At 40.5% G+C, this 7,290-nt stretch overlaps 1 pseudogene; it reads right to left on the bottom strand.

The window, feature by feature from the left end:
* Positions 1-235: 235 nt before the first annotated feature.
* LOC111538478 lies at positions 236-6,717 on the bottom strand (annotated as a pseudogene).
* Between the last annotated feature and the right edge of the window lie 573 nt (positions 6,718-7,290).

Genomic DNA, 7,290 nt, shown 5'->3' with positions numbered 1-7,290 from the left:
GGTATTGGGACACCAGGTTGTTCATGTTGCTCTCGGCCTTGGTGAACTCCATCTAGTCCCTGCTCTTGCCCATGTGCCAGTGCAGAAAGGCTTTGCATCGAAACATGGCCGTGAACTACTCAGAGATGTGCTTGAACAGCTCCTGGATGGCCATGCTGTTGCTGATGAAGGTGGCAGACATTTATAGCCTCAAAAGTGGGATGTCACAGACAAGTGTTTTTACGTGGTTGGGGATTCACTCAACAAAGTAGCTGCTGTTCTTGTTTTGGGCATTAAGCATTTGCTCATCCAACTTCCTCATGGACATGTAAGCCATGAACACCGTGGCCACCTTTAGGCAGGGGTCTCAGGGAGCCATCATGTTCTTGGCATCAAACATCTGCTGGGTGAGCTCAGGCACTATCAGGGCCTGGTAGTGCTGGCTGCCCTGGATGGTCAGCAGGGTGAAGCCAGGCATAAAGAGGTGCAGGTAGAGAATGGGACCATGTACTTAGCCGGCTTCTGCAGGTCAGCACTGAGTTGACTGGGGAAGCTTAGGCAGTAGTGACCCCACTTATGGTGGCAGACACCAGGTGGTTTGGGTCACCATAGGTGAGTGTGGTTAGCTTTAGGGTTCGGAAGCAGACGTTATGGAGAGTTTCATTATCAATGCAATAAGTCATAGCTGTGTTTTCTACCAGTTGGTGAACTGAGAAGGTGATGTTTTAGGACTCCACCCCCATATCTGACACCTTGTGGAAGGGCGCCACACTGAACATGTTCAAGATCCTGTCTGGATACTTCTCTGGGATCTTGCTGATGAGAAGGGTACCCCTCTCAGGCCCAGTCCCTGCTCCCAGGGAGTGGGTCAGCTGGAAACCCTGCAGGCAGTCACAGCTCTCAGCCTCCCTCCTCACAATGTCCAGCACCGAATCCACCAGCTCCGCACCTTCTGTGTAGTGCCCATTGGCCCAGTTGTTTCCAGCACCACTGTGATGGAAGATGAAGTTGTCCAGCCATAAGATCTGCCCGAAGGAGCCCGAGGACAGGAGAGTCCACGGTGCTGGGCTCCAGATCCACGAGCTCAGCGTGGGGCACATACTTGCCACTGGTGGTCTCATTGTAGTACACACTGATGCACTCCAGCAGCAGGTTGCTATCCCCATGCTAAGTGCCAGTAGGATTGCCCCGTAGAACTAGTTGCCAAACTGACCAGCCTGTAGGTGCACGATCTCTCTCAAGGTGGCAGCAGTAGGGATAAAGGCGGTAGGATAGTCACAGGAGCAGAGGCTCAGGCATGCAGAGTGCTGGAATCCACTTTATATCTGGAGAGAACTATATACAATTTATAAACTGACCCTTTAAATTCAGATCCGATATCCTATATCTGTTGATGTGTTAATATTAGGTTGGTGCAAAAGCAATTGTGATTTTTGCCATCAAAATAACGGCAAAACTGCAATTACTTTTTGTATCAACCTAAATAACTTGGGAAAACCTTTAGATCACTACTTTTTGTTTATGAATAAATAATATTATTTTGCTACTTTATATGGGGATAAAGTATACCTTAGTAATAAGAGATTTTTTTCCCCAAAATACATCATCTTCATCTCCCTAAAGCCAAACTGTTTTACCAACGTCATTACTATTTGCATTGAGCAGTTTATTTTTCTTGCAAGGTCAGGCAATTCCTGTCTTCACTTGCTGATGGACAGATGCATATAGGAAAAGGCATTATGATTATTAATGAAGTGAAAGTCGTAATTATAGAAAGACAATCCTGAAGTAGTCTTCTGTATGGGAGTCCAATATGTCACATGAGTCTTCATTTAGAGTGACAACATTATAATAGATTTTGGAAACTTTAATTTTCTTGTGCAGGCAATTTCAAATGAGCTGTTCTCTTTGTCTTTATTAGCTACATAGAGTTTCAAATACAATCATGTACTTACTATAACTTTTAAATCACAAGAAAGTTTTACTTGACCTGAAAAATAACATGGATCTATATATACCTTCACTGCTTATGTATGAAACAAAATGAAGTTAATCCTCTGAGAAATGAACTTCCCAGTGGCTTTGGCTCAATTTTCCTTTAATGATGATTCATGTAGTTTCAGAACTCCAAAGGTCACTAAACGTTGTGTCTGTGCAAATTTGAGAACTCTGTCAGCTCAGAAGATAACTTGAGGCAGTTCTGTCATCCTCTTGTGTTACCAAAGGATCTGCAAATCTGTAAACATGAAGCTTCAGATTCCCCAAAATAATTTCTTCAAGGAGCAACAAGAAAACTGTAGTTGGAAAGATAAAATACAAAATAATGTTGACAATTACAAAAAAGATATATAGATGATTTCAGTAAATTAAAAAAGAAGGCGAGTAAGCTCTTCATTAAACTTTGGTATTTTTTTCTGATGTAGAGTATTAACATTCAACTTATTTTTACTTTGAAGAAATAGGACCTCTACGTCTGTGTGTGCATATGCGCATGTGTGTGCACACTTGCTCATGCGTGTGCACCTGTGTGGTGTGGTTTTGTAAAATTACCCTGATGATTCTAAGGCATTTCTCTCTTTCCACCACCTCCCCATAATCATTGATATAATGTCTCATTTTCCTTTAAAGACAAGTTTGTAATATTGCAGAGGGTAAATCATAAGCCCACAATATAGGCATGCTAGAATGAAAAAGCTCCTTTAGTTTACTATATATATATATATTTTTTTTGAGATGGACTCTTGCTCTGTGGCCCAGGCTGGAGTGCAGTGGCCGGATCTCAGCTTACTGCAAGCTCTGCCTCCCGGGTTTACGCCATTCTCCTGCCTCAGCCTCCCAGTAGCTGCGACTACTACAGACGCCTGCCACCTCGCCCTGCTAGTTTTTTGTATTTTTTAGTAGAGACGGGGTTTCACTGTGTTAGCCAGGATGGTCTCGATCTCCTGACCTCGTGATCCGCCGGTCTCAGCCTCCCAAAGTGCTGGGATTACAGGCTTGAGCCACTGCACCTGGCCATGTTTACTATATTTGTAAGTAACAATTTGACCCTGTTATCAGGGTTAAACTATAAGCAGTTTCTAACTAAAAATAACCAAACTCAAAGAAAAAATAGTAACATTTATGTGTAATAAATAATACCTAGTTCAATTATAAAATTTCTACTTGTAGAACTCTACTATAAAGTAATATATATACTACTTTCTACAGCAATAAAGAAAACGGATTGCATATTTTAGTGTCTCATAAGTACATAATATTAAAAGTTTACCTTATAACTCTGTTCTATTTTTTTTCCTGATTGTGTCTTTTGTTGAATTAAAAAAATGTATCATTGCGATAATTTGGGGGCTGTTTTTACCCTTCACAAAATAATCATATTGGATTTGTTTTGGAGGGTTGTTTGTGCTTTCCTTTTAAATTGGCTCTAGATGATTTTCAGTGAGGCAAGTACCAGGGTACCCTACTTTTCCGTTGGTGGTAGTTGATTCTCTTGCTTTAACTGTTATTGTTAATGTATTTCACAAGGCATCTCCTTCTGCCTTAGTTCTTCTGCTAATTGCACTCTGATTTTTTAAACAACTCTATCATCTCCAGCACATCTGAGGGTAAGACATATTCCCCCAATGATAGTAGTTCATCATGGCCCTGGTTCTGAATCATGAGATCATGTCACTGTCGTAAGCACATCAGATCCTACAGGTGTGTGTGTGTGTGTGTGTGTGTATGTTTATGCACGTGTGTAATGTATGGTGTGGTTTTAAAAAACCCTCCAGATAATTCTGAGGCATTTCTCTCTTTCCTCCACCTCCTCATAATCTTTGACATAATGTCTCATTTTTCTTTAAAGGTGAAAATTTCCTTGGTTAATCCTTAAGTCTTCTTTTAACATTTGAGGACATGATTCTCCTCTTTTACAATTCTTTATGGTGCTGCCTTTTTAGGGACTCTTTTTTTCCCCAGTTTTGGAAATCCTTTCTCTAATCTACAGTACTTATATACAAGTAAGAGGAATTAGAAGCATGCATCTCAATTAATGTCCTTTGTTGGGAACAGGCCCCCCAAAATCTAGCCATAAACTGGCCCCAAAACTGGACATAAACAAAATGTCTGCAGCGCTGTGACATGTTCCTGATGGCCATAATGCCCACCCTGGAAGGTTGTGAGTTTATCGGAATGAGGGCAAGGAACACGTGGCCCGCGCAGGCCGGAAAACCCGCTTAAAGGCATTCTTAAGTCACAAACAAGCATGAGTGATCTGTGCCCTAAGGACATGCTGCTGCGGCGATCCTGTTCCTTTATTTCGGCCCGTCCCTTTGTATCCCATTGGGATACTTTAGTTAATCCCGTTTCCTATAAGGGACTCTTTTAGTTAATCAAGTATCTATAGAACCAATGCTAATGACTGGCTTGCTGTTAATAAATAGGTGGGTAAATCTCTGTTGAGGTCTCTCAGCTCTGAAGGCTGTGAGACCCCTGATTTCCCACTTCACACCTCTCTATTTCTGTGTGTGTGTCATTAATTCCTCTAGCGCCGCTGGGTTAGGGCCTCCCTGACCCAGCTGGTCTCGGCAGTCCTTAGCATTAATATTGACAAACAGACAAAACACAGGAAACCATAGAATAACTCTGTAATTACCCCATTGGCACTGAGTTTGCTATTCTAGAGGGTCATAGGAAAGGTTTTCCTCAGTGGAACCAGAGTTCTCATTGGCATGTTGTGGTAACAATGCAGAGCTACTAAACAGAAATTTGGTTACAGGAACAGGTTTATCGCCTTTGCCTTACATTTAAAAAGAGACATTTAAATCATTTATTTTCTCCTTTTTGTTTTTGGGCTTTTTAAACTCTTTGAAATATCCTTCAAGAATTCTCATTGGTCTAATTTCCTACTTTACATGTTCGTTTACAATCTCTTGGAAGTCTTTCTGTTTTTGTTGTTGTTGTTGTTTGTTTGTTTGTTTGAGGCAGAGTCTCCCTCTGTCGCTCAGGCTAGAGTGCAGTGGTGCAATCTCGGATCTCTGCAATCTCTGCCTCCCAGATTCAAGTGATTCTTGAACTCTAGCTGGGACTACAGGCATGGGCCATTACACCCGGTTAATTTTCGTATTTTTAGTAGAGACGGGGTTTCACCATGTTAGCCAGACTGGTCTTGAACTCCTTGCCTCAAGTAATCTGCCTGCCTCGGCCTCCCAAAGTTCTGGGATTACAGGCGTGAACCACCGCACCCGACCTGGAAGTCTTTTCTAATTCTTCCACTAGTGTAAGGCATTGCTTAACACATTTTTATCTTCTTTACTAAACTATAAGCATATATAGAAGTCAACAAAATGTTACACATTCTTAACCTCTAACACTTAACACTGTCTGAATAAATGACTGAAGAAACTATATTCCCATTTTTCTTAGATTATTTGTTCTCTTGACTTGTATTCTAACTTTTGTATTAGTTTCTTTTTACATATTTTAAAAGCCTCTACCCTTGTTCTTGGCAGTATGTTATTATATGTCATATGAGATACAGATATATAGATATATATATACACACACATATCAATAAATGGATCTATACATAGCTATGTATGTTACATGCCATATGCTTGGGTTTAGACTGTATTGCACAGCATCTTTGTCATTGTCACTCATCATGTCTCATATATTTGATGTTCTTAAGATTAGAACCATGGTGGGAAAATAACATAAGGGATATGTAGTCAGCTTGGTTTACTTATATTTATTTCCTTAGCAGCACATTAAGCATGAGGATGCTGCTTCCATGTTTCATATCAACATCTTTAGTTATCTTTGCAATGTTTCTGGTAGCCACTAGCTTTCTATCGTCTTAAAGAGAAAATGATGGCCTTAGCAAAAGCTTTTTTTTAAAAAAAGATCTAAACATAATGACCATTCTTTCCATTTTTTTCTTTTAGTGTGTTTTACAATTTCTCTTAAGTTTATCAGACATGCATTGTGTGCCTAGTTGGACTCCATTTGGTGTCTCATGTCATCTGCTATTATTTCTATGTGGTTTAAGCCTCTATATTTCTTAACAGTTAATTTTAAGAAATGTTATTGCTACTTCAGCTTCCTTGTATTAGTCATTTCACCTTTCTCTAGAGTCATAAAAAACTCCATCAGGGTTGGTTCAAGAAAAATAAATCACAATCAAAGTCGAAGTTCCCAAGTACGACCAAAAATAATGGAAATTAAAAACGTATGAGATGGTAGAGGCCATCAAATTCAGGTGTGGAGTCAGAGAACCCAAGTCTGAATCTTGGCCCTAGGATGTATCAACATGCACAAGTTACTGAACTGATGAACCTCCCTTTTCTCATCTTCTTTTAATAATGAGGATGGCTTTTTCCATTATGCAATAACCTTGTAAAGCTGCTTCCACCTCCTTGGCACTTACAAAATGCTTCAGTACAACTCAACACACAATTGTGTCATCACCAGGCCTGACCCTGGCAAGATAAAGGGGAAAAGGAATGCCCCTGGCCTCAGAGTTCAATCTCATCTGGCTCCCACCCCACCTTTGACCCTTTCCTTCAAATCATGGTGCCTTCCCAACAGATCACAAAGAATGCTGATGAGTGATGTTCTTCGGGTCTCATGTTGGAGAAAGTCTTGATGTGAGGTTGCAGATGAAGGTCTATGATTTGGAGAACATTCTATTAATAGAACTGTAAGCACAGATGGCCCAGAGTTCTTTTCAGGGACAGCTTTTTGAACCACATCCATGGCAGCTGGTTCACATGAGATGGTCTTTACCAGTGGAAGAAGGAATCAGGTGGCCTGGCTCAATTTCAATTGGGTGGCACCCTGTGAAATTAGACACTATTTAGCATATATTTGCTGGTTTGTGATACAGATTGTCTTGTGATTCTACAGCTCTTTCCTTACAAAAAAGCTTCACTTGCTTGCAGCTTAGCTAGATTACTGTTCTGCTAGCTCCTACTTTCCTTCTATGTGATTAATGGCATTTATGTTTCAGGTAAAGGTAAATTAAAACTAAAGATTAAAAGTAGAATTTGATTTAAAAACAGCATGATGTGACATGAGACCATGGAATGAGCAAATACTCTACATGCTACCAATGTTGTTTGGTTGAAATTAACATCATAATCAACACTGCTCTTTGTCAATAGTCACTAGGTGAAAAAAAAATTCAGACAGGGAGAAGGCTCAGTGATGTCTGTAAATGAGATTCTTCTGTTGAGCTGGAGTAAGAGAATGGGCCTGCTTTGGTCTGTATGTGTCCTGTCAAAGTTCTGATGCTCAAATCCTAACCTCCAGGATGATGGTATTAGGAGA

Source organism: Piliocolobus tephrosceles, chromosome 5 (genome assembly GCF_002776525.5).
Source record: "Piliocolobus tephrosceles isolate RC106 chromosome 5, ASM277652v3, whole genome shotgun sequence".
NCBI lineage: Eukaryota > Metazoa > Chordata > Mammalia > Primates > Cercopithecidae > Piliocolobus > Piliocolobus tephrosceles.
This window is presented reverse-complemented; position numbering and strand designations above follow the sequence as displayed.